The sequence below is a fragment of the Papio anubis genome, chromosome 13, assembly GCF_008728515.1.
Source record: "Papio anubis isolate 15944 chromosome 13, Panubis1.0, whole genome shotgun sequence".
NCBI classification, from domain to species: domain Eukaryota; kingdom Metazoa; phylum Chordata; class Mammalia; order Primates; family Cercopithecidae; genus Papio; species Papio anubis.
Genome location: NC_044988.1, coordinates 35,808,500 through 35,832,943, shown reverse-complemented (window position 1 = coordinate 35,832,943; position 24,444 = coordinate 35,808,500). Strand labels below are relative to the sequence as shown.

At 45.3% G+C, this 24,444-nt stretch overlaps 1 protein-coding gene and 1 pseudogene across 8 annotated transcripts in view; one reads left to right on the top strand and one right to left on the bottom strand.

Moving 5' to 3' along the window:
* KDM4C (lysine demethylase 4C) overlaps positions 1 to 19,567 on the bottom strand; it is a 425,827-nt gene extending 406,260 nt beyond the window's left edge. For 3 of the 7 annotated variants that reach the window (XR_004177866.1, XR_004177865.1, XM_003911719.5), the window contains exon 1: positions 18,098 to 18,922. The gene's annotated coding sequence lies outside the window, so the exon portion shown is untranslated. Of the gene's footprint in view, positions 1 to 18,097 lie in introns of all 7 variants that reach the window. The other 4 variants (XM_009188789.4, XM_021927833.2, XM_021927834.2 and 1 more) reach the window with 2 other exon arrangements.
* Positions 5,320 to 5,760, top strand: LOC101024878 (annotated as a pseudogene). The gene has a single exon (XR_638523.4). The product of XR_638523.4 is annotated as a 60S ribosomal protein L35a pseudogene (transcript).
* Positions 19,568 to 24,444: the final 4,877 nt, after the last annotated feature.

The following is a 24,444-nucleotide window of genomic DNA, read 5'->3' as shown; positions in this document are numbered from 1 at the left end:
GAATTGCTTGAACTCAGGAGGCAGAGTTTGCAGTGAGCCAAGATTGTGCCACTGCACTCCAGCCTGGGCGACAGAGCGAGACTCCGTCTCAAAAATAAACAAATAAATAATAAAAATAAATAAAACAAATGCCTAGGGTTTGGTTATGCATTTGTATCCAAGACCTTAAAAAGGAAATAACTTGCCTAGGTCTCTTCCCCCAATCTTATTCTATTACACAACCAGTAACACATCTACGAATACCTACACATTTTTTTTTTTTTTTGAGACAGAGTCTCACTCTGTCACCCAGGCTGGAGTGCCATGGTGCAGTCTTGGCTCACTGCAACCTCCATCTTCTGGGTTCGAGCAATTCTCCTGTCTCAGTGACCTGAGTAGCTGGGATTATAAGCATGCGCTATGACACCCAGCTAATTTTTGTTTTAGTCGAAACAAGATTTTTTTTTTTTTTTTTTTTGAGACGGAGTCTTGCTCTGTCGCCCAGGCTGGAGTGCAGTGGCCGGATCTCAGCTCACTGCAAGCTCCGCCTCCCGGGTTCACGCCATTCTCCTGCCTCAGCCTCCCGAGTAGCTGGGACTACAGGCGTCCGCCACATCGCCCAGCTAGTTTTTTGTTATTTTTTAGTAGAGACGGGGTTTCACCATGTTAGCCAGGATGGTCTCGATCTCCTGACCTCGTGATCCACCCGTCTCGGCCTCCCAAAGTGCTGGGATTACAGGCTTGAGCCACCGCGCCCGGCCGAAACAAGATTTCACCATGTTGACCAGGCTGGTCTCAAACTCCTGGCCTAAGTGATCCACCCATCTCAGCCTCCCGAAGTGCTGGGATTATAGGCATGAGCCACCACGCCTGGCCTATGAATACCTATACAGATAAAACTGACAGATTAAATGGACAATTAAGTGTAGCTCATTTGGTAAAATACTTTTAACTTTTAAATAATCATAAACTATAGTATCGACGACGACATTGGCATTAAATAAACAATAATTTGTCTAAAGTATCTGCTTCTGTTTTTTTAAAAATGGTAATTTATGGTAGCATTTGCACACTGTGGCTGGGCACAGCTTGTAATTCCAGCACAATGGGAGGCTGAGGCAGGAGGATCGCTTAAGCTCAGGAGTTCGAGACGAGGCTGGGCCAATATAGGGAGACTCTGTCTCTCCAAAAAAATTAAAAAATTAGCCAGCCATGGTAGTGTGCACCTGTAATCCCAGTTACTCAGGAGGCTGAGGCAGGAGGATCACTGGAGTCTGGGAGGTCGAGGCTGCAGTGTGCCATGATCTCAACACTCCACTCTAGCCTGAGTGACAGAGTGAGACCTTGTCAAAAAAAAAGAAAAAGAAAAGCCAGGCACTGTGGCTCACACCTGTAATCCTAGCACTTCGGGAGGCCGAGATGGGTGGATCACCTGCAGTCAAGAATTTAGGACCGGCCTGGCCAACATGGTGAAATCTTTCTCTACTAAAAATACAAAAATTAGCCAGGCATGGGGGGGTGGCACGCACCTGGAATCCCAGCTACTCAGGAGGCTGAGGCAGGAGAACTGCTTGAACCCAGGGGGCAGAGGTTGTAGTGAGCTGAGATGGCGCCACTTCACTCCAGCATAGGTAAAGAATGAAACTCCGTCTCAAGAAAGAAAAAGAAAAAAATTGAAAGAAAATAATTTGTGCCAGGTGCGGTGGCTCACGCCTGTAATCCCAGCACTTTGGGAGGCCAAGGCAGGCGGATCACGAGGTCAGGAGATCGAGATCATCCTGGCTAACAGGATGTAGTAGAAACCCGGTCTCTACTAAAAATACAAAAAAAAAAAAAATTAGCCGGGCATTGTGGCGGGCGCCTGTAGTCCCAGCTACTCGGGACGCTGAGGCAGGAGAACGGTGAGAACCTGGGAGGCAGAGCTTGCAGTGAGCCGAGATCGTGCCACTGCACTCCAGCCTGGGCAACAGAGTGAGACTCTGTCTCAAAAAAAAAAAAGGAAAATTATTTGTATATTATGCACCCTACCAATATCTTTTGATATGGTAGCAAATCTCGACATAAATATGCCATTAATGGCTGTGGGGGAGGGGACAAGAAAATTTACAAACAACAATAATTCTAAATAAGAAATCCGTGACCAGGCACAGTGGCTCATGCCTGTAATCCCAGCACTTTGGGAGGCCAAGGCAGGTGGATCACGAGCTCAGGAGATCGAGCCCATCCTGGCTAACGCGGTGAAACCCCGTCTCTGCTAAAAATACAAAAAGTTAGTCAGGCATGGTGGGGGGCGCCTGTAGTCCCAGCTACTCAGGAGGCTGAGGCAGGAGAATGGTGTGAACCCAGGAGGTGGAGCTTGCAGTGAGCCGAGATCGTGCCACTGCACTTCAGCCTGGGCGACAGAGTGAGATTCCATCTCAAAAAAAAAGAAAAAAGTTACAAAGATTGTTAAAATCACTTTTTAAAACTTGCAAACCTAACACTGTATCCGATATGAGATGTGATCCTTATGAAAAGTTAAAAAAAGAAAAATTCTGAACAGTTGTCAGTAAATTTGTGCTTAAAAAAACTAAATTAAAGGCCGGGCGCAGTGGCTCACACCTGTAATCCCAGCACTTTGGGAGGCCGAGGCAAGTGGATCACCTGAGGTTGGGAGTTCGAGACCAGCCTGACCAACATGGAGAAACCTCGTTTCTACTAAAAATACAAAATTAGCTGGGCCTGGTGGCACATGCCTATAATCCCAGCCACTAGGGAGGCTGAGGCAGGAGAATTGCTTGAACCTGGGAGGCGGAGGTTGCGTGGAGCCGAGATCGCGGCCATTGCAATTCAGCCTGGGCAACAAGAGAGAGTGAAACTCACCTAAAAAAAAAAAAAAAAAAAAAAAAAAAACTAAACTAAATTAATTCTCACTTCTAGAAAAATTACAAAACTACGCTAAAATTTGGGTCCAGACAGGACCAAATATCTACGTAATCAATGCCAACAAATATTTCTGCTTCAACAGACAAAGAGACTGTTCAGGCTGGGCAAAGTGGCTCACGCCTATAATCCCAGCACTTTGGGAGGCCGAGGTGGGTGGATCACCTAAGCTCAGAAATTCAAGACCAGCCAGGCCAGCTGGGAACAGTGGCTCACGCCTGTAATCCCAACACTTTGGGAGGCCGAGACGGATGGATCACTTGAGGTCGGGCATTCAAGACCAGCCTGACCAACATGGAGAAACCCCATCTCTACTAAAAATATGAAATTAACCAGGTATGGCGGTGCATGCCTGTAATCCCCAGCCACTTGGGAGGATGAGGCAGGAGAATCGGCTGAACCTGGGAGGCAGGTGAGCCTAGATCATGCCACTGCACTCCAGCCTGGGCACAAGATGGTGACCTGCCCCAAAAAAAAAAGACAAAACCAGTCTAGCCAACACACATGGTGAAAACCCCTGGCCCCAACCAAAATGGCTGCACAATGGGCATGGTGTGGCAGGCACCTGTAATTCCAGAAAGCAACTCTGAGCTGAGGCAGGCAGAACTGCTTGAGCCCAGTTGGGTTGACGTCACAGTGAGCCGAGATTGCCTGGCATCACACTCCAGCCAAGCAAATAGAGTAAGACTCTAACATCAAAAAGCAAGAAAAGAAAAAAAGAAAACAGACTGTTCTATTTAATATTAATTTAGGAACTCACTCATTCACTTTCTAAATCCTTTTTTTTTTTTTTTTTTTTTTTTTTTTTTTGAGACGGAGTCTCGCCTCTGTCGGCTGGAGGCAGGGTTTCATCTCGCTCACTGCAAGCTCCACCTCCCGGGTTCATCATCACGCCATTCTCCCGGCCAGCCCGGTAGCTTAGACCACAGGCCACCTGGCTAGTTTCTTTTGTATTTTTAGGTAGAGACGGGCTCTACCATGTTAGCCAGGATGGTCTCGGATCTCCTGACCTGATCCGCCTCCGCCTCGCCTCCTGGCAAGTGCTACAAGGCTGGGATTACAGGCTTGAGCCACCGCGCCCGGCCTAAATCCTTATTTTTATGTAACTGAATTGATAAAGACAGAAGGCAGCCAAACAAAGCCATTCCAACAGTTTCCAAAATTTGCATTCCACAGGATAGAGAGTTCACACTAAAAGCCTGCTGGGCTTGCACTGTCTCCCTCGTGGTGGCTGAGGTGGGGAGAGGCTTCCCAACACCTGCAGTACACTGAGTCTCCTGCAGTCAAGCAACCCCTTGGGCCTGCTTCGGCAATCCACCACTCCAGGTCACCCACTGAGGCCCTCCAGCACTCAGCCTGGGCAGCAAGCCCCTCACCAACTAGCAGACTGCACTGCCTCTGCACCCACCTGTTGCCTGGACCATTGCTTTCCAGCAATTCTATATTGTGACTTTTATGAGATTACCCAGTCTCTTTAGTCCCATCAGAAGGACTCAGGGGAGGCCACATAAATTACTCATTCTTAGTTTAAAACATAAAAACTAAGCCTTAAAATTGAAATACTGGCCGGGCGCGGTGACTCACGCCTGTAATCCCAGCACTTTGGGAGGCCAAGGTGAGTGGACCACCTGAGGTCGTGAGTTCGAGACCAGGCCTGACCAACATGGAGAAACCCCGTCTCTACTAAAAACACAAAACTTTGCCTGTAAACCCAGCTACTTAGAAGGTTGAGGCAGGAAATCGCTTGAACCCGGGAGGCAGAGGTTATGGCACTGAACTCCAGCTTGGGCAACAGAGCGAGACTCTGTCTCAAAAAATAAATAAATAAACAAATGTAAAAAATTGAAATACTTAGAAAACATAATTCAAGACAATTTAATATGCAAACTTTCCAATTATTCCTAAAGATTCACAATCAGGCCAGGTGCAGTGGCTCACACCTGTAATCCTAGCACTTTGGGAGGGGGAGGCCGAGGCAAGAGGATCACCTGAGCTCAGGAGCTTGAGACCAGCCTGGGCAACTTGGAGAGACCTCATCTCTTAAAAAGGAAAAAAAAAAAGATTCATGGCCGGGCACAGTGGCTCACACCTGTAATTCCAGTACTTTGGGAGGCTGAGGCAGGTGGATCACAAGGTCAGGAGAATGAGACCAGCCTGGCCAATATGGTGAAACCCCGTCTCTACTAAAAATACAAAAATTAGCTGGAAGTAGTGGCACGCACCTGTAGTCCCAGCTACTCTGGAGGCTGAGGCAGAAGAATTGCTTGAACCAGGAAGGCAGAGGTTGCGGTGAGCCGAGATCGCGAGATTCCGTCTCAAAAAAAAAAAAAAAGAAAAACTCAAAATCGCAAAAACCATATATGATATCGTCTATATTGAAAAAAAAAAAAGAGGTTGTAAAACATCAAACAGCCCGCCATCTTGGCTCCTGTGGAGGCCTGCTGGGAACGGGACTTCTAAAAGGAACTATGTCTGGAAGGCTGTGGTCCAGGGCCATTTTTGCCGGCTATAAGCGGGGTCTCCGGAACCAAAGGGAGCACACAGCTCTTCTTAAAATTGAAGGTGTTTATGCCCGAGATGAAACAGAATTCTATTTGGGCAAGAGATGCGCTTATGTATACAAAGCAAAGAACAACACAGTGACTCCAGGCGGCAAACCAAATAAAACCAGAGTCATCTGGGGAAAGGTAACTCGGGCCCATGGAAACAGTGGCATGGTTCGTGCCAAATTCCGAAGCAATCTTCCTGCTAAGGCCATTGGTCACAGAATCCGAGTGATGCTGTACCTCTCAAGGATTTAAACTAACGAAAAATCAATAAATAAACGTGGATTTGTGCTCTTGAAAAAAAAAAAAAAAACATCAAACAAAATAATCTGACCATCCTTGCTTTTTTCATTATTAATGAATGCAAGAAATACTATTTTAGAGAATTATGGCAATTTGCACATTTTTTGTTAACTATGTGTCAAAAAAAAAAACCTGAGGGAAATGAATTTGACATATGCCATATGCAATCTGTGACACTGAAACTTGCAAAAGTATTTGTTGATCATGTATTCCCTCAATCCTGATACCAATACACAGCTTCCTTGACATGAAAATACATCTAAATGTATTTTCAGTATCTACAAAATGAAATAGGAAACCATAAATCCAAACTGATAAGTTGACAGTTTGACAAGTTTAATTTCCCCAGAGTCTCAAATATTTAACCAACTTATAGTAAAATTAAATACAATCATGATACAAGCACAAAGTAAAGTCATAGTCTGTTACCCAACATTTTTCCTTGATTTACAACACATGGGGATTTTTTTTGGTAGTTTTTTTTGTTTTTTTTTTTTCTTTTTGAGACGGAATTTCACCCTTGTTGCCCAGGCTGCAGTGCAATGGCACGATCTCAGCTCACTGCAACCTCCGCCTCCCAGGTTCAAGCAATTCTCCTGCCTCAGCCTCCCAAGTAGCTGGGGTAACAGGCATGCACCACTATGCCTGGTTAATTTTTGTATTATTAGTAGAGACAGGGTTTCGTCATTTCGGCCAGGCTGGTCTCAAACTCCTGACCTCAGGTGATCCACCCGCCTCAGCCTCCCAAAGTGTTATGATTATAGGCATGAGCCACCAGGCCCGGCCTAACACATGGTTTTAATAAATACATAACCAAACCCTTATTAATGTTCACAAAAATAAATTCTATCTAGACTACATTTTGTCTAATTCATAATTTTTCTTTGTTGTTAAATAGCAAAACAAATGTCTCCATTGACCCTTTCTCCATGTGCTTGCTCTTGGAGCAGAAGGAGGCACTGTCCATCTACACAAACTCCTTCAGTAGCATAACACTGACAGCTATCCTCACTGACAACTCTTCGAGTACTGACATCTTATTAAAAAGAACCTTCTTATTAAAAAAGTCTTGCATTTGCTTGGTTCTTTACTGTGCTTTAACATATATTACTTCATTTTCATTCTTAAAAGTTCTCCACGATGTTAGCAGGCTGTGATTATTCCCATCTGAGAAATGATGAAACCAAGGCTCAAAAATGGAAATAAATTTTCTAAAGTCAAACAGCAAATAAGTGCAATGAACTGATTGCAAGTTTTGTATCCCGGGCCCAGATCCCAAATATAACTGACCTCTTTGCTAGGCTCTCCAGCTGCCAAAAAAGAGAAGAGAAGAGAAGAAAAAGAGAAAAAAGTTCACACCAAGGCCCACTAAACAAGAAACAAATCTTCTCTCCACTAGGTAAAGAATTCTAATCAATTTTTCAGAAATGTAAAACATGTTATTTAAGATGTTCCAGAATGCGTGGAAAAAAAAAAATAGCAAGCTTAGAAATCCTTTCTTAAGAAGCCTGAAATGAGTAACAAAACTTAAAAACCACCCAAGAGGCCGGGCGCGGTGGCTCAAGCCTGTAATCCCAGCACTTTGGGAGGCCGAGACGGGCGGATCACGAGGTCAGGAGATCGAGACCATCCTGGCTAACACGGTGAAACCCCGTCTCTATTAAGAAATACAAAAAAAACTAGCCGGGCGAGGTGGCGGGCGCCTGTAGTCCCAGCTACTCTGGAGGCTGAGGCCGGAGAATGGCGTGAACCCGGGAGGCGGAGCTTGCAGTGAGCTGAGATCCGGCCACTGCACTCCAGCCTGGGCGACAGAGCGAGACTCCGTCTCAAAAAAAAAAAAAAAAAAACCACCGAAGAAAACTGCAAACCGGCCGGGCACGGTGGCTCAAGCCTGTAATCCCAGCACTTTGGGAGGCCGAGGCGGGTGGATCACGAGGTCAGGAGATCGAGACTATCCTGGCTAACATGGTGAAACCCTGTCTCTACTAAAAATACAAAAAATTAGCCAGGCACGGTGGCGGGCGCCTGTAGTCCCAGCTACTTGGGAGGCTGAGGCGGGAGAATGGCGTGAACCCGGGAGGCGGAGCTTGCAGTGAGCCGAGATCACACCACTGCACTCCAGCCTGGGAGACACAGCGAGACTCCGTCTCAAAAAAAAAAGAAAACTGCAAACCAGCTTCATTTAAGAGTATTGATGAAACTTTCCTTTTTAAAATGAACAAACTCCAGGCCAGGTGCAGTGGCTCACGCCTGTAATTCCCGCACTTTGGGAGGCGGAGGTAGGTAGATCAACTGAGGTAAGGAGTTTGAGACCAGCCTGGTCAACAGGGTGAAACCCCACCTCTACTAAAAATACAAAAATTACCCAGACGTGGTGGCAGGCACCTGTAGTTCCAGCTACTTGGGAGGTTGAGGCAGCAGAATTGCTTGAACCCGGGAGGCGGAGGTTGCAGTGAGCCGAGATTACATCACTGCACTCCAGCCTGGGCAACAGAGAGAAACTCCATCTTTAAAAAAAAAAAAAAAGAAAGAAAAACAAAAAGTGCCAAGATCATGAAAATCAAAACCATGAAGATCAAGGAAAAAAAAAAATCAAGATCATGAAAATCTTTCTCAAATCCATATTTGAAATTGAAGGATGCTTAAAAGAACTAAAACAAGAATATACATTGCACAATTCTGCACTGGATACTTTTGCTACCAAGAACATTAATTACTATAACAAACAGTGAAATATGAAGAATCTAAAAATTAGATGACAGTAATATATCAGTGTTAATTTCCTGATTTTGATGGATATACCGCAGTTACAGAGAAAAATGTAGGAAATACACATTGAGCTATTGAGGAGTGAGAGAGCATGAAGACAACCATTTATGTAAAAAAAAATTTAAACATAAACATAAATTTATATAGAATATCTCTAAAATTCCCTAAAAGAAACCTTAACGGGGGTTTACCAGAAGAAGGGAACTAGCTGTCTAAAGGCTAAAAGTGAGAACCATGTACATTTTACCCTTTCATACCTTCTGAATTTTGTATCTTGTTATACACCTTGTACTGCCTATTTGAAAATAATAAAAGAAATATTATATGTGTATACATAATACAAATTTAGAAAAATACATAAAAATTATCAAAAAAGGAAAATGAATTTACCTATCTTAGGGCCAGATTCTTCCTGCTAATGAAAGCTGCCTGAATATTATAGACTGAGAGGTATCACTTTACGTGCCCAAATTTTAGGGAAGGATTCCTTTTTGAAAGTTAAATAGATGGCCGGGCACAGCAGCTCACGCCTATAATCCCAGCACTTTGGAAGGCTGAGGCGGACAGGTCATCTGAGGTCAGGAGTTCAAGACCAGCCTGGACAACATGGCCAAACCCCATTTCTACTAAAAACAGCAAAACCCCATCTCTACTAAAAATACAAAAATTAGAAAGGCATGGTGGCAGGCGCCTGTAGCCCCAGCTACTCAGGAGGCTGAGGCAGAAAAATCGCTTGAACCCAAGAGGCAGTGGTTGCAGTGAGCCGAGATCATGCCATTGCACTCCAGCCTGGGTGACAGAGCAAGACACCGTCTCAAAAAAAAAAAAAAAAAAAAGCAAAAAAGAAAGAAAGTTAAATAAACTACCCGCCTACCTGCAAAAAAAAAAAACTTCAGTTCACCCATTCAAAGGGATGCCTGCGACCATTCAAAGTATCTGATGGACTCTCAAAACAGAACAGAATCAACAATATACTAATGATCAGACAAAGCATGTCCTTGGGACTGGAATTTAAACAAACATCTAGTACAAAAACGAATGAAAAGATGGAGGAAAAAAGGGAGCCAAATGAAGTAATGTACCTGCTTCTTTAACCTTGCTCAACAAGAGAAAGCACACTGGCAGAGAAGAATGTTCTGATAAGCAGAGGTGAATGCTCAAGGGTCAGGGAAGCCCAGCAGGTTAAAAAAAAAAAAAAAAAAAAAAAAAATCCTGTTCAACACTACCCATTAGCTGGGGCCTACCTGTCACCAAACAATGTGTGATCATTTACATGCTTTCCCAGGGACCAAGACTTTCTAGAAAGAGCCCTAATGAGCAGACACAGCACTTTGGATCCAGGTTCTAGTTCTTCTTGCCAGTTTAACTAGGGAACGACGCCGAAGACATTAGTCTTCCAGTGCCTGACAGTCTCGGTCAACTGGGAAAGTTCTTATTTCTAAATGTGCAATGCTAAAAGTGGGAGCAGGACTATGAACCCCCATAAAATGTCCCACAAAGAGACCCTCACCAAAGGGGGCCAACTGTCCTAACTCTGACAGTTCTAATTTCAAAAGTTTTCCCGTTCTTTCCCAGTAAACAGCAAATCAATACTTAAAATGATAGCTTTTTGTATGATTATCATATATAAGTTGAGCATCTCCAATCCAAAAATCCGAAATACTCCAAAATCTGAAAGTTTTGAGGGCAAACATGACACTCAAAGTAAATGCTCATTTCAGATTTCAAATTCTCAGATTACAGATGCTCAACTGTAAATATAACGCAAATATTCCCAAATCTGAAAAAAATCCAAAATTCACGTATTTCAGATAAGGAATACTCAACCTACAGAATATATTTTCATATATTTTAAAATATTTACTTTGCCAGACACAGTGGCTCATGCCTATAATCCCAGCATTTTGGGAGGCTGAGGTGGGCGGATTACCAAGGTCAGGAGTTCGTGACTAGCCTGGCCAACATGGTGAAACCCCATCTCTACTAAAAGTACAAAAATTAGCCTGGTGTGGTGGCGCACCCCTGTAGTACCAGCTACTTGGGAGACTGAGGCAGGGGAATAACTTGAACCCAGGAGGTGAAGGTTGCAGTGAGCCAAGATCATGCCACTGCACTCCAGCCTCAGTGACAGAGCAAGACTCCATCCCCCTGAAAAAAAAAAGAAAAAGAAAATAGAGTACAGCACTGGTGGTAAAGTTTTGTGAAACTTTTGTTTCAATTTTATATACTTGTGTGTGTTGGGTCATGATGGGTAAGATGTATTTCCCAATGTGTGCCCTGGTGTTACAGTTTCTATTTTTGCATATACGTAAAAGTCATTAATTTGTGAAACAAATGTTTGTTGAGCACCTATACTATAGAGCTGGTGAGGCAACAGTGTGCTATACAGAAGTAATAGAAGGGAATAAAAATACTTAGTCTCTGCCCTTGTGGAATCTTTACAGGGTAGAAACAATCAAATAATCACATTAATACATGATTATAAACCACTAAGTGTTAGGGAAAAATACAGGGAATTAAGATAGATCATCATTAGGGAAGCTGATTTAATCGGAGAAGAGAAATGAGTAAACAGGTCAGGTTTCTCTGAAGAAGTATATTCAAGTAGAGCTCAGAAAGATGTATGAAAAGGGGGAAAATGAGAGGAGAAATCAGTCAGGCAAAAAACGGCACATTCAGAAAGTTGTATACAGTTTGAAGAAAAGAAAAGCCAATAAGTAGAGAGAAAATGAAGAACCATCTAGATAAGACTTGGGTGGAGCTTGGGGTAGAAAGAGATATGGCAGGAATTTTAAATATCCTGAGGCCTATGAGAATAATCCAATAGGCATTTTAAAGACCAGGCTGAAAAGAGATTGGAGGGAGGCTGGGAGTGAATGGTAGGATAACAGTATTATTCCTGAAGCAAAAGTGACAAGGTGTAAGTGATACTTTGGATGTGAGGGCTGAGGAACCATAAAGTGTTGGATAACTCATAATGAAATGAGTGAGCAATGAAATGAGATGAGATGCATGAGAAATCCCAGAGAAGCAGAGCTGAGAGGAAAGATCAGAGTTCCATTTGTTATAGTTAACAAGTAGAGATGCCAAATTAATACCTGGAACTGGATGGAGATATAAAAAAAGAAGTCATTAGCACAAACACTTTGATGACTCATCATTCTGCTCCTTAAACATCCACCCATAGTAATATACAATATAAAACCAGAAGAATTCAGAATAAATTTGAGACTTTATGCAGTAGCAGCTCATAAATACCAGAGTAGCTGAAATACCATGTGTATCTGAACAGTATACCGCAAGTAACAGTATAACTAAAATACCTGGCATTCTTTTTTTTTTTTTTCTTTTGAGACGGAGTCTCACTCATACCTAGGTTGATGTGCAGGTGCCTGATCTCAGCTCACTGTGGCCTCCACTGGCTCCACGACTCTCCTCAGCCTCCCGAGTAGCTGGGATTACAGCGCCACCTCGCTAGTTTTTTGTATTTTTACAGAGACGGGTTTCACCCGTGTTGCTAGGGATGCAACCCCTGACCTCCTGGACTGTGATCCACCACCTCGGCCTCCCAAAGTGCTGTTGGGATTACAGGTTTGATTTCTCACTGCAGGTCTGCCCATACTCTTAAAATAATCCATTTCTATGAAATCATAGGGAATCTAGCCTATTGTGTTCACTGCTGTCCACATCTGACACAGTGTATGGCACATAGTACAAGTTAATCTACTGAAGAATTGTATCCACTACTATGCAGAATAAACCACCCATCAAAAATAAAACAAACAGTGCAAATAATGAGCAACGGTGCAAGGGGAATCTTTGTACTATGAAACATACAAATCAACCAATTAGGACATTTTTCAAGGAAAAAGGGAAAACAGTTATTTAGCACTTAGTGCTCATACCCTAATAGTCTATATTCTGTTCTATGCTACATATATCTAATGCTATATTCTGTTCTCTAAGAATTAGCTGAATTTCAGCATCAGAAATTCCAACTGGGTAGCCTATTGTAAGTACTCCTACCATTCTCTAGAAGTCTCTGAGTAATACGAGAAATAGCTAAAATGTAATAAAAGCTTGATGCTGAAACTATAACAAAATCTCATCTAAGTTATTAAAACAAAACAAAAACTGTTAAAAGTGCATTATGGCCGGGAGCAGTGGCTCATGCCTGCAATCCCAGCACTTTGGGAGGCCGAGGTGGGCGGATCACCTGATGTCGGGAGTTCGAGACCAGCCTGACCAACATGGAGAAACTGCCGTCTCTACTAAAAATAAAAAATTAGCCGGGCATGGTGGCACATGCCTGTAAGTCCAGCTACACAGGAGGCTGAGGCAGGAGAACTGCTTGAAACTCGGAGGCAGAGGTTGCGGTGAGCCAAGATCACTACATTTGCACTCCAGCCTGGGCAACAAGAGGGAAACTCCATATCCAAAAAAAAAAAAAAGTGAATTCTCCAATGTGAAAATGGCAATAACTGATTATTTTTCTTTTTCCTCTATCTTCTCCTGTTTCCCAGCTTTTCTAACAAACATGAATTTTTATTCACTTACTTGTTCACAAAGGTAACACTGATTCATAGGAGAAAATTTAGAAAATGCTCATAAACACAAAGGAAACAAATTACCCACAATTCCATCACCCAGAAGTTACCAACTACTGTCAATATTTTTCTGGGAACCTTTCTGTGAGCATGCATGAAGGTAGGAAGGGAAGAGAGATACATAAGTAATGGCATGATTACTTAAGACTATGAAGGAGACTACAGAATGCTGCTATGGCCAGTGTGCAGGATTGAGGGATGACTAACTTGAAGACGCTGACAACTGAGCTGAGTTTCCTGAAGGGTGAGATGGAATCAACCAAAGAAGTGCAACTGGGGTAGTAGCAGTCCAGGCACAGGGAACAACAGCATGGGCAGAGTACCAAGCCCATTCAGGGAACTAGGAAGAAAGATGAGTTTGGTAGGAAGGAGACTGGCTGGGCAAAGTCACACACAGAGCTGATAATTAGGAGCTGTTCCCTAGAGAAAACAGCCTTGAAGCAGGAGCAGGGGGGATAGGCTTCCTTAAACGAATTATTCTGACTGTTAGTATGGGGAAAGGATTAGGCCCAGCAAGTGTGGATTTAGAAGGTCATAACCCCCGAAGGGTAGAGGATGAGGAAGTAGGGAATCTTTAGCGGGTGAGGGAGTAAAAAAGACAATGACCTGGCCAGGTGTGGTGGCTCATGCCTGTAATCCCCCAGTACTTTGGGAGGCTGAGGCAGGTGGATCACCTGAGGTCAGGAATTCGAGAGCAGTCTGGCCAACATGGTGAAACCCTGTCTCTACTAAAAATACAAAAATCAGCTGGGCATGGTGGCGGGCGCCTGTAATTCCAGCTACTTGGGAGGCTGAGGCAGGAGAACGGCTTGAACCCAGGAGGCGGAGGTTGCAGTGAGCCGAAATCACGCAACTGCACTCCAGTCTGGACAACAAGAGCAAGACTCCAGCTTAAAAAAAAAAAAAAAAAAAAGACAATGACCTAATATTTTAAATTTATATTTTAGGCTCCACAAAATGGTATAGATTTGTAGGGATAAAAAACACACAGTGACTTTATTATATACCTCCTTATTATATACCTCCTAAGAAATTCATATCAGAAATAGAGCTTGCAGGCCAAGCACAGTGGCTCACATCTGTAATCCCAGAACTGTGGGAAGTCAAGGCAAGAGGATCACTTGAGCCCAGAATTTTGAGACTAGCCTGGGCAACACAGTGAGATCCCATCTCTACAAAAAGAATTTTTTTAATTGAAAAAAAAAGAAGGAACAATGAAAACACATGGACACAGGGAGGGGAACATCACACACCGAGGCCTGTTGGGGGGTGGGGCGCTGGGGGAGGGATAGCATTAGAAGAAATACCTAATGTAAATAATGAGTTGATGGGTGCAGCAAACCAACATGGCACATGTATACCTATGTAACAAACCTGCACGTTGTGCACATGTACCCTAGAACTTAAAAGTATAATAAAAAGAAGAAAAATGGCCGGGCATGATGGCTCACGCCTGTAATCCCAGCACGTTGGGAGGCCGAGGCGGGCGGATCACGAGGTCAGGAGATCGAGACCATCCTGGCCAACATGGTGAAACCCTCTCTCTACTAAAAATACATAAAAATTAGTTGGGCGTGGAGGCACATGCCTGTAATCCCAGCTACTGGGGAGGCTGAGGAGGAGCATTGCTCCAGGGAGTTGGAGGTTGCAGATTGCAGTAAGCCTAGATCACACCACTGTACTCCAACCTGGGTGAAAGAGGGAGACTCCGTCTCAAAAAAAAAAAAAAAGAAAAAGAAAAAAGAAGAGGAGGTTGGGGGAGAAGCATTAAATATTAATATTTAACAAAAGGGAACATAAATTTTTCAGTAGATATTGAGCTTAATCAAAGCACAGAATGTACGTGTCTTATCACTATATCCCTAATAAATATAGAGCAAATAAGTGAATATCAAGGGAATAACCATGAGCAGTATAAAGACTGTGCTAACAGGAAGGGATGATCAGGCCAGGTGTAGTGGCTCACACCTGTAATCTTAGCACTTTCGGAGGCTGAGGCAGGCAGACTGCTTGAGCCCAGGAGTTTGAGACCAGCCTGGGTACCATGGCAAGACCAGAAAAATTAGCCAGGCATGATGGCATGCACCTGTAGTCCCACCTACTTGAGAGGCTGGGGCTGGAGGATTGCCAGAGCACAGGAGGCAAAGAGGTTGCAGTGAGCCGAAACTGTGCCACTGTTGCACTCCAGCCTGGGCATCAGAGTTAGACCCTGTCTCCAAAAAAAAAAAAAAACAGGATGATCTTAATAATGACATCCAGAGGTCAGGCGCAGAGGTTCACGCCTATAATCCCAGCACTTTGGGAGGCTGACGTGGGCAGATCATCTGAGGTCAGGAGTTCAAGACCAGCCTGGCCAACATGGTAAAACCCTGTCTCTACAAAAACATAAAAATTAGCCAGGCATGATGGCGGGTGCCTGTAATCCCAGCTACTGGGTAGGCTGAGGCAGGAGAATCGCTGGAACCTGGGAGGTGGAGGTTGCAGTGAGCCGAGATCGTGCCATTGGCACAAAGTGAGACTCCATCTCAAAAAAAAAAAAAAAAACAAAAGACATCCAGAAAAAGAAAACACAGCACTAGCCATAGGATAAAGCCTCACTTTAGAGAACTGAAGTTGGTAATGGAGCAGGGAAAGGTCAACAGGATCCTTCAAGGATTGAAAGAGTATTCCCCAAGACTATCGCTCCTTATGCATGCAGTCATTCAACAGAAGATGTTTAACCCACCAATTATAAATATATATACCCAAGAGTAAAGAAAACACATGCCCACACAAAAACTAGTTCACAAATATTCATAGCAGCATTATTCAGCCAAAAGTAGGGATAACACAAATGTCTATCAACTGATGAATAAACAAAATGTGATGTATCCATAATAGAACATTAGCCATTAAAAGGAATGAAGTACTGATACAGGCTGCAACATGAATGAACTTTAAAAAACACTATGCCAAGTGAAAGAAGTCACTCACAAAAGACCAGATAGTGTATGATTCCACATATATAAAATGTCCAGAATAGCCAAATCTATTGAGACAGACAGCAGATTAGTGGTTGCCTAGGGATAGAAGGGGAGAGAATTGGAGGGAACTAGGCAATGACAGCTAATAGGAACATAGCTTCTTTTGGGGATGATAAAAAAATTTTAAAAATCCATTGTAGTGATGGTTGCACAAGACTATTCATTTACTAAAAGTTATTTTTTATTTGTTTATTTATTTATTTGTATTTTTACTTTTTTTGTTTGAGATGGAGTCTCAGTCTGTCACCCAGGCTGGAGTGCAGTGGCGCATCTCGGCTCACTGCAACCTCCGCCTCTCGGGTTCAAGTGATTCTCCTATCTCATCTGGGATTTCAGGCGCCCGCCACCACGCCCGGCTAATTTTTGGATTTTTAGTAGAGACGGGGTTTCGCCTTTTTGGCCAGGCTGGTCTTGAACTCCTGACCTCAGGTGATCCACCCGCCTCGGCCTCCCAAAGTGTTGGGATTACAGGCACAAGGAGCCACGGCTCCCGGCCTGATTTTCAACTTTAGAAAAGCAACTGACTAAAGTCTGTTAATAAAAAGAATTAAGACTTCGGTTTAAATTACCAAGTTTGTGGGGTACAGTAAAAGCTTACGTGAAAACTCTTCATAACACTGAAATTGGGAGAAAAAGGACCTAAAAACCCGAACAACCGTGTAATCCGTTCCAAAACAAACTATGGGAGGGCTGCGCGGAAGCCAGCAAGGTAAGAAAACAAGCGATAATCGCAAAGGAGAGCCGACTGCCTGCTAGTAAAAAATGGATCTTTAAAAATTAAAAACACTAGTTTTCAACCACAGCACTTCGAAATGAGAATATCAGTCACCGTTGCCATAGAAACAGTAAAGCCAAGTTGCCCGGAATTTAAACATTTTTTTAAATAACGCAAACTGAAATGGGTGAAAATAGGGCAAAGTTTAGTGTGAACCTAAGTGGCCGGAACCTACTAGTAACTTTCACCGGGATAAAGGTGACTCTGCTTTTCTAACCTACATTTCCTAACAGTGCTTTATAAATCACCTCTCGAGGTTAGTTTATCAAGTGCAAAAGAAGTTTACCCTGTCTCTTCCGGAAAAAGGAACCTGACAAAACCCCTCCCGGAATCGCCCACAATCAGAGCGATTCAGCGCAGGCTTGCACCGCGCAGCGAAAGGGAGCCGAGCATCGAGTCCACGCGGAAAGCATCTGAATCCCGCCTGCTGGCTTTACTGGCAGAGCACGCAGGAAAACCCCAAGCTCCAGCCTGCAGCCCCGGCCTGTGTGGCTCCCTCCTCCACGTCCCCACTGCACGCCACGTTCTGTGCCTGGCAGTCCACGCGCCCTAATCCAACTCGCATTTATTAAGCACCCGCTGTCTACACCGCATCATGGTTCCTCCATGCACTGCAAGAAGAAATGGCCCCATGCCGGGGGAAAGAAACACCAAAAGGACAGCCGCGCGGGCTGAAGACGACCCCGAATGACGGACTGACTGCCTGCAACGGGTAGTCAGGAGAGGAGCTCCCACCCTCACCCCGTGGGTCGTGACACTCCCAGGGAAGGGAGGGCCCCGAAGGGTGCACCAGGCCCGGCCTTCCTGGAGTCAGCCACAGACCGACTGAGGGCGTTAAGAGGTCCGCATCCCCGGACCGCCCGAGCGCTCCTGTGCCCCAAGGAGGCGACCCCGACTCCGGATCCAGGGAAAACGGCGAGCGCGGGCACCGAACCTCAGTAAGGGTCGGAGCGGACTGTCACCGGCCTCCGCATCCCTCCCCTGCGGCCGCGGCCGGCCGCTCCCTCCCCAGCGTGACAGTCGCGGCAGTCACGGACGGAGCGTCTCTGCCCCGGCGTCGTCGCTCGCCCGGACGCCAGCACCCCCGTGCCCCACGCGGAGGGGGGCAGTGCCGGGAAGACCTCTCCGGCCCCTCCCCCCGCCCCGGCCTCCGGACTCCGGAAAAGCGGTTACCTGGCGCCGGGTTGGGGCGAGAGCACGACCCGGTGGAGGAGGAAAAGAAGAAGACAGTGGCCTCCGGCCCAGGGAGATTTGGGAAATTCGGAAGACTTGTTCCGCACTAGGTGACAGCTGTTCGCTGCGCACGCGCACAGGACCCCGGCCGCCCGATCACTGCGCCGCGCCTCACCCTCCCGTCGAGGCGGTGGGTGGGAGGCAGCGGCGAAGGCGCGCGCACCGCCGGCTCTCCCTGCGCGAGGGCGCGCGCGCCGTCACGTGACCGCTGGGGCCAGCACTTGGTGAATCACGTGAGCTTACAAACAGCTTAAAGGTGCCCGGCACGCTCTTGGTTTGGGCTCAACTTCCGCGCTTTGGTTAACTTGGGTTTGCTGGTTCGCATCTTCTTGTCCTTTGGACACAGGCATATCCCATTCTTTCCGGAGGGGGAAGGTACTCGCGTAGAAGGAGAAAACAGGTGCACAGAACCTTGCCCGGAAGCGCCTGCTGGGGTCCCGCAGGGCTGGACCTGATGTAGTCCACGCGCCACACGTCCTCCTGGGCTCCGACGCGCACCTATGGCGGCCTCCGACGCGCGAACGTCAGTGTGGCGTTGCCAGGGGTGGAGCCTCGGAATGTCCTGGAGAGCCTGGCGAGAAAGTCGGGGCTCGCAGTTGTCCGGCGATGACAGCGCTGTGTGCCCGTTCTCCCTTCACCCGGTGGCCGGGACCTCTGAGCCTCCTTCCCACAATGGGAGATCCCGAATGGGCGAAGAGTATCTGCGTGTCCCAAACCTTTAACAAGTAACTACCGAGCAGGAGCGTTTTGTCAGCCTCTGGAAGCGAAACTGTCCGGTGTTCGAGTCGCCCTTCACCGAGCACGTCCCGCCCCGACCCGCCCAAGTGTGCTCTTAAGATAAGGAGGCACAGAGGTGACCCAAATAGGAATCCCGGGCTGGCGGTCCCTCAAAAACTAGAGTTGATAACAATTTGGCCTGAACTGAAGTGACTAGAAATGCAGGTGCCTCCAGCGTCTGAGACTTAGATAAGTTAACGTCCTACAACTTGTTGCTTCTCCTCTGTAACTCCGCCTTCCGAGGTGTCAGAAGGAACCAACCAGACCTTAAGCCCCTGTACTGCAGAAGACAGATGGTTGAGCATCAGATGTTTTGCAAAGCTGAATGATTTTTTTTTTTAAACTTCCTGCAGAGCTCCCAGCTGGGTCCCCTGTGGCGCTTACTCTAACGTCTTAGCTAAGAAAGATTAGGCATATCTTCACACCAGTGAGCAAAGCTGGGCTGTCTAATATGCTGAATTTTCTGTTACATTATACTGATATCAGCTTTTTAAAAATATATCGACACCATTTACCACGCCCTTGAACTCGTTTCTCACTGGGATGAACATTGTGAGGACAGATGGAATGTGGTTAATTGAGCTAAGGCTAACGGGATAATTGGGTCACCATATTTCTTTAGTTAAAAACAAAGTTCAGGGGGCCGGGCGCGGTGGCTCAAGCCTGTAATCCCAGCACTTTGGGAGGCCGAGACGGGCGGATCACGAGGTCAGGAAACCCCGTCTCTACTAAAAATACAAAAAATTAGCCGGGCGTGGTGGCGGCGCCTGTAGTCCCAGCTACTCGGGAGGCTGAGGCAGGAGAATGGCGTAAACCCGGGAGGCGGAGCTTGCAGTGAGCCGAGATCGCGCCACTGCACTCCAGCCTGGGCGACAGAGCGAGACTCCGCCTCAAAAAAAAAAAAAAAAGAGAAAACACAAAGATCTGCCACCCAAACACCCACTATTTTTTCCCTTTTTTTTTTGAGACGGAGTCTCGCTCTGTCGCCCAAATTTGAGTGCAGTGGCGTGATCTCGGCTCACTGCAACCTCCGCCTGCCGAGTTCAAGAGATTCTCCTGCCTCAGCCTCCCAAGTAGCTGGGATTACAGGAGCCCACAACCACGCCCAGCTAATTTTTGTATTTTCAGGAGAGACAAGGTTTCGACATGTTGGCCAGGTTGGTCACGAACTCCTGACCTCAGGTGATGCGCCCGCCTTGGCTTCTCAAAGTTCTGGGATTACAGGCGTGAGCCACTGCACCCGGCCACACACACTTCTGAACTTGCCTAACGTATACTCAACTGGGAATTTTCCAAATGTGTGCGTGTATTGTCAGGATCCCAGCCATCCTTTCAAGTAAATTGGATATGCTCAGATAATAAATATGCAGCCCAACATTTATTTATAACTTATAGTGAGCTAGACACTGTCTTAAGAGCTTCACATGTATTAACTAAATACAATAATTCAATGAATAGATACTGTTAATACCTCATTGTTACAGATGTGAAAACTGAAGCATAGAGATTAATATGCCCACAATCAAACAGCTAGGGTCTTTTGGAAGCCATATGCTATATTGTAATAGCAATCTTGTGCACCAAAATAAAAAATCTGGAAACCTGAAATCCATTTTCTTCAGAATTTGCAGATGCACAAATAACATTTCTTTACCATTGTGAATTAGAGTATCACTTTTTTTAACCTGAAGAACTAAAGTGGATATACTAACCTTGCGGACTTCACTGAGCACTTTTTAATTTTAAGGAAGATAAAATGTCAAAACACTTCAAAAGCTGTAAAGCACTGTGTGAATCTATTAAGTGCTTCACAGTCTGGAAATTGAAGACAGCCTACTAGAAAATCAACTGGACTCGTGGCACTGAGAGCAGCGTTGTGTCCCTAATGTATCAAAATACCCCCATATTCTGAATTATCATGAAAACATTTTAGCCATATAGTAAATTTTTTATTTAGATTCTATTTTTTAAATCCCAATTGCAATATATTAATGGAAGGCTGTATAAACAATACATAGATTCCCCTTGAAGTTTATATGTAATGGGAACTAATGTCCAGATCATCAGATAACCTCAGAGACAATACTTGTTTTTATTTTATTTTATTTTATTTTTCGAGACAGATTCTTGCTCTGTTGCCCAGGCTGAAGTGCAGTGGCGCCGTCTCAGCTCACTGCAGCTTTGACCTCCCAGGTTCAAGCAATTCTTGTGCCTCGTGCCTCATTCTCCTGAGTAGCTGACATTACAGGCATGTGCCATAATGCCCAGCTAATTTTTTTTTTTTAATTCAGACAGAGTCTCGCTCTGTTGCCCAGGCTGGAGTGCAATGGCGCGATCTCAGCTCACTGCAGCCTCCGCCTCCTGGGTTCAAGTGATTCTCTTGCCTAAGCCTCCCAAGTAGCTGGGACTACAGGCGCGTGCTACCACACCTGACTATTTTGTGTGCAGTGGAGGGAGACACTTGTGTTAGCCAGGATGGTCTTGATCTCCTGACCTCATGATCCACCCACCTCGGCCTCCCAAAGTCCTGGGATTACAGGCATGAGCCACCATGCCTGGCCTAATTTTTGTATTTTTTGTAGACAGGGTTTCGGCACATTAGCCAGGCTGGTCTCAGACTCCTGAGCTCAAGTGATCCGCTAGCCTCCGCCTCCAAAAGTGCTGAGATTACAGACGTGAGCCACCATGCCTGGCCAATACTTGTAAGTTTCTTGGGTTTTTTTTGTTTTTTTTTGAGACGGAGTCTCACCCTGTCGCCCAGGCTGGAGTGCAGTGGCGGGATCTCCGGCTCACTGCAGCCCGCCTCCGGGTTCACAGCCATTCTCACCTCAGCCTCCTGTGGCTGGGACTACGAAGCCGCCACCTGCGCCCGGCTAGTTTTTGTATTTTTTAATAGGGTAGGTTTGCCGTGTTAGCCAGGATAGTCTTGATCTCCTGACCTGCGTGCGATCGCCCGTCTCGGCCTCCCAAAAGTGCTGGGATTACAGGCGAGCCACAGCCACGACCAAGTTTCTTAAAATATATATAATGCGACAAATTTATATGCTGCCTTTTTTTTTTTTTTTTTTTTTTTTTTTTGGACTTTGAGACAGGATCTTGACTCTCGCCCAGACTGGAGTGCAGTGGCACTATCATGGCTCACTGCAGCCTCCACTTCCTAGGATCATGCAATCCTGCCACCTCAGCCTCCCATGCAGCTGGGACTACAAGCACACACCACCACACCTGGCTAATTTTTTTATTTTTTCGTAGAGGCTAGTCTCAAACTCCTAGGCTCAAGTGATCCTCCCGCCTCCCAAAGTGGTGAGAATACAGGTGTGAGCCACTGCCCTGGCTGCAAATTGATATACTTCTAAATAATAGTCTAATTTTGAATCTATTGAAGTACACTACACTTTTTACAAATATAAATAATCAAGCTGGGCGCGGTGGCTCATGCCTCTAATCTCAGCATGTTGGGAGGCCAAGGCAGGTAGATCACCTAAGGTCAGGAGTTCAAGACCAGCCTGGATAACATGGTAAAACCCTGTCTCTACTAAAAATACAAAAATTAACTGGGCATGGTGGCAGGTGCCTGTAATCCCAGCTACTCAGGAGGCTGAGGCATGAGAATCGCTTGAATCCGGGAGGCAGAGGTTGCAGTGAGCCAAGATAACACCACTGCACTCTAGCCTGGATGACAAGAGCAAAACTCCATCTCAGAAAAAAAAAAAGAAAGAAAGAAAGAAAGAAAAGAAGACAAATACAAAGAATTGAATGAGGCTGGGTGTGGTGGCTCATGCATGTAATCCCAGCACTTTGGGAGGCCAAGGCGGGCAGATCACCTGAGGTCAGGAGATCAAGACCTTCCTGGCTAACACAGTAACACCCCATCTCTACTAAAAATACAAAAAATTGGCCAGGCACGGTGGCAGGCGGCTGTAGTCCCATATACTCGGGAGGCTGAGGCAGGAGAATGGCATGAACCCCGGAGGCGGAGGTTGCAGTGAGCCAAGATATCACCACTGCACTACTGCACTGCAGCCTGGGTGACAGAGCAAGACTCCATCTAAAAAAAAAAAAAAAAAAAGCATTGAATGATAATAATACTGTTTTTATTTACCTTTACCTTCATCAAATTTGCATGTTATTTATGCAGGAAAAATGAGAGGTGATTAGTCCATGAGGGCTCTGCCCTCTTTAATGAGTTAATGCCATAATTGCAGGAATGGGTTCATCGCCTTCTCTCTTGTTCTTTGTCCTTCTGCCATGGGATAATGCAGCACAAAGTCCCTCACCTAATACAGCCCCTCAGTCTTGGACTTTCTAGCCTCCAGAACTGTGAGCCAATAAATTTCTGTTCATTATAAATTACCCAGTCTGCCAGGTGAGATGTCTCACACCTGTAATCCCAGCACTCTGGGAGTCTGAGGCAGGAGGATCACTTGAACCCAGGAGTTCAACACCAGCCTGAGCAACATAGCAAGACCCCATCTCAATTAAAAATAATAATAAAAATAAATTACGCAGTCTGTGGTATCCTGTTATAGCACCACAAAATAGACCAAGACACTACAAATGAAAGATAGAGGTCAGTGTTTATAGATTTAATAATCACGGAACAAGTCCATTATTTCAGGTAAATGCCAGGTATGCTTACTCTTAGGCCTGAGTTGGAAGACTTTCAGAAATAAGAGGTGGAAGAAAAGTTTTAGGTCCATGAAATCCTTGTCATTGGAAAGATGGTCCAGGAAGAAGTTCTGCTCTAGGTGAGCTTATCATGGCCATTCCTGATAAGGATTAGGATTTGTGCCAGAGTCAACCAAGCCATCCGTTGGGGTAGAAGGAGAGGAACTTCTTGAGACACTGATTAGTATTGTAGTTACATCAGGGCTCAGATCAAAAGCAGCTGCTATTTCTGACTCCTTAGTGGTCCCCTAGAACTAGGGTGAGGCATGGGTTTCAGTCCAAGCACACTTCTTCCATTAATGATCATAGAGTGCCTGGAATATCACAGGACATCTTTCATCACTGAGGGATAAAATGCTCCTCCACCTCAGGCATGAACTTAAAAGATCTCTTCATTGAGGAACACAGATATGTTATTGCTATTTTTATAAAGTCTCTGATTAGAACAGGAAATAGAACACTTGGCATATATAAGTGAAATTCATATATTAGTTGGAAAGAGACCACAATGTAACTTTTTGGAAATTGCTTTAACAATCCCTGGTTTTAGGCTGAGTGGGTGGCTCACATCTATAATTTCAGGGAAGGTGAGGTGGGCAGATCTCCTGAGGTCAAGAGTTCAAGATCAGGCTAACCAACATGGTGAAACTCTATCTCTACTAAAATTACAAAATTAGCCAGGCGTGGTGGCGCATGCCTGTAATCCCAGCTACTCGGGAGGCTGAGGCAGGAGAATCGCTTGAACCCGGGAGGCAGAGATTGGAGTAAACTGAGATCGTACCATTGCATTCCAGCCTGGGCAAAAAAAGTGAAACTCTAAAGAAAAAAAGAAAAAGAAAAAA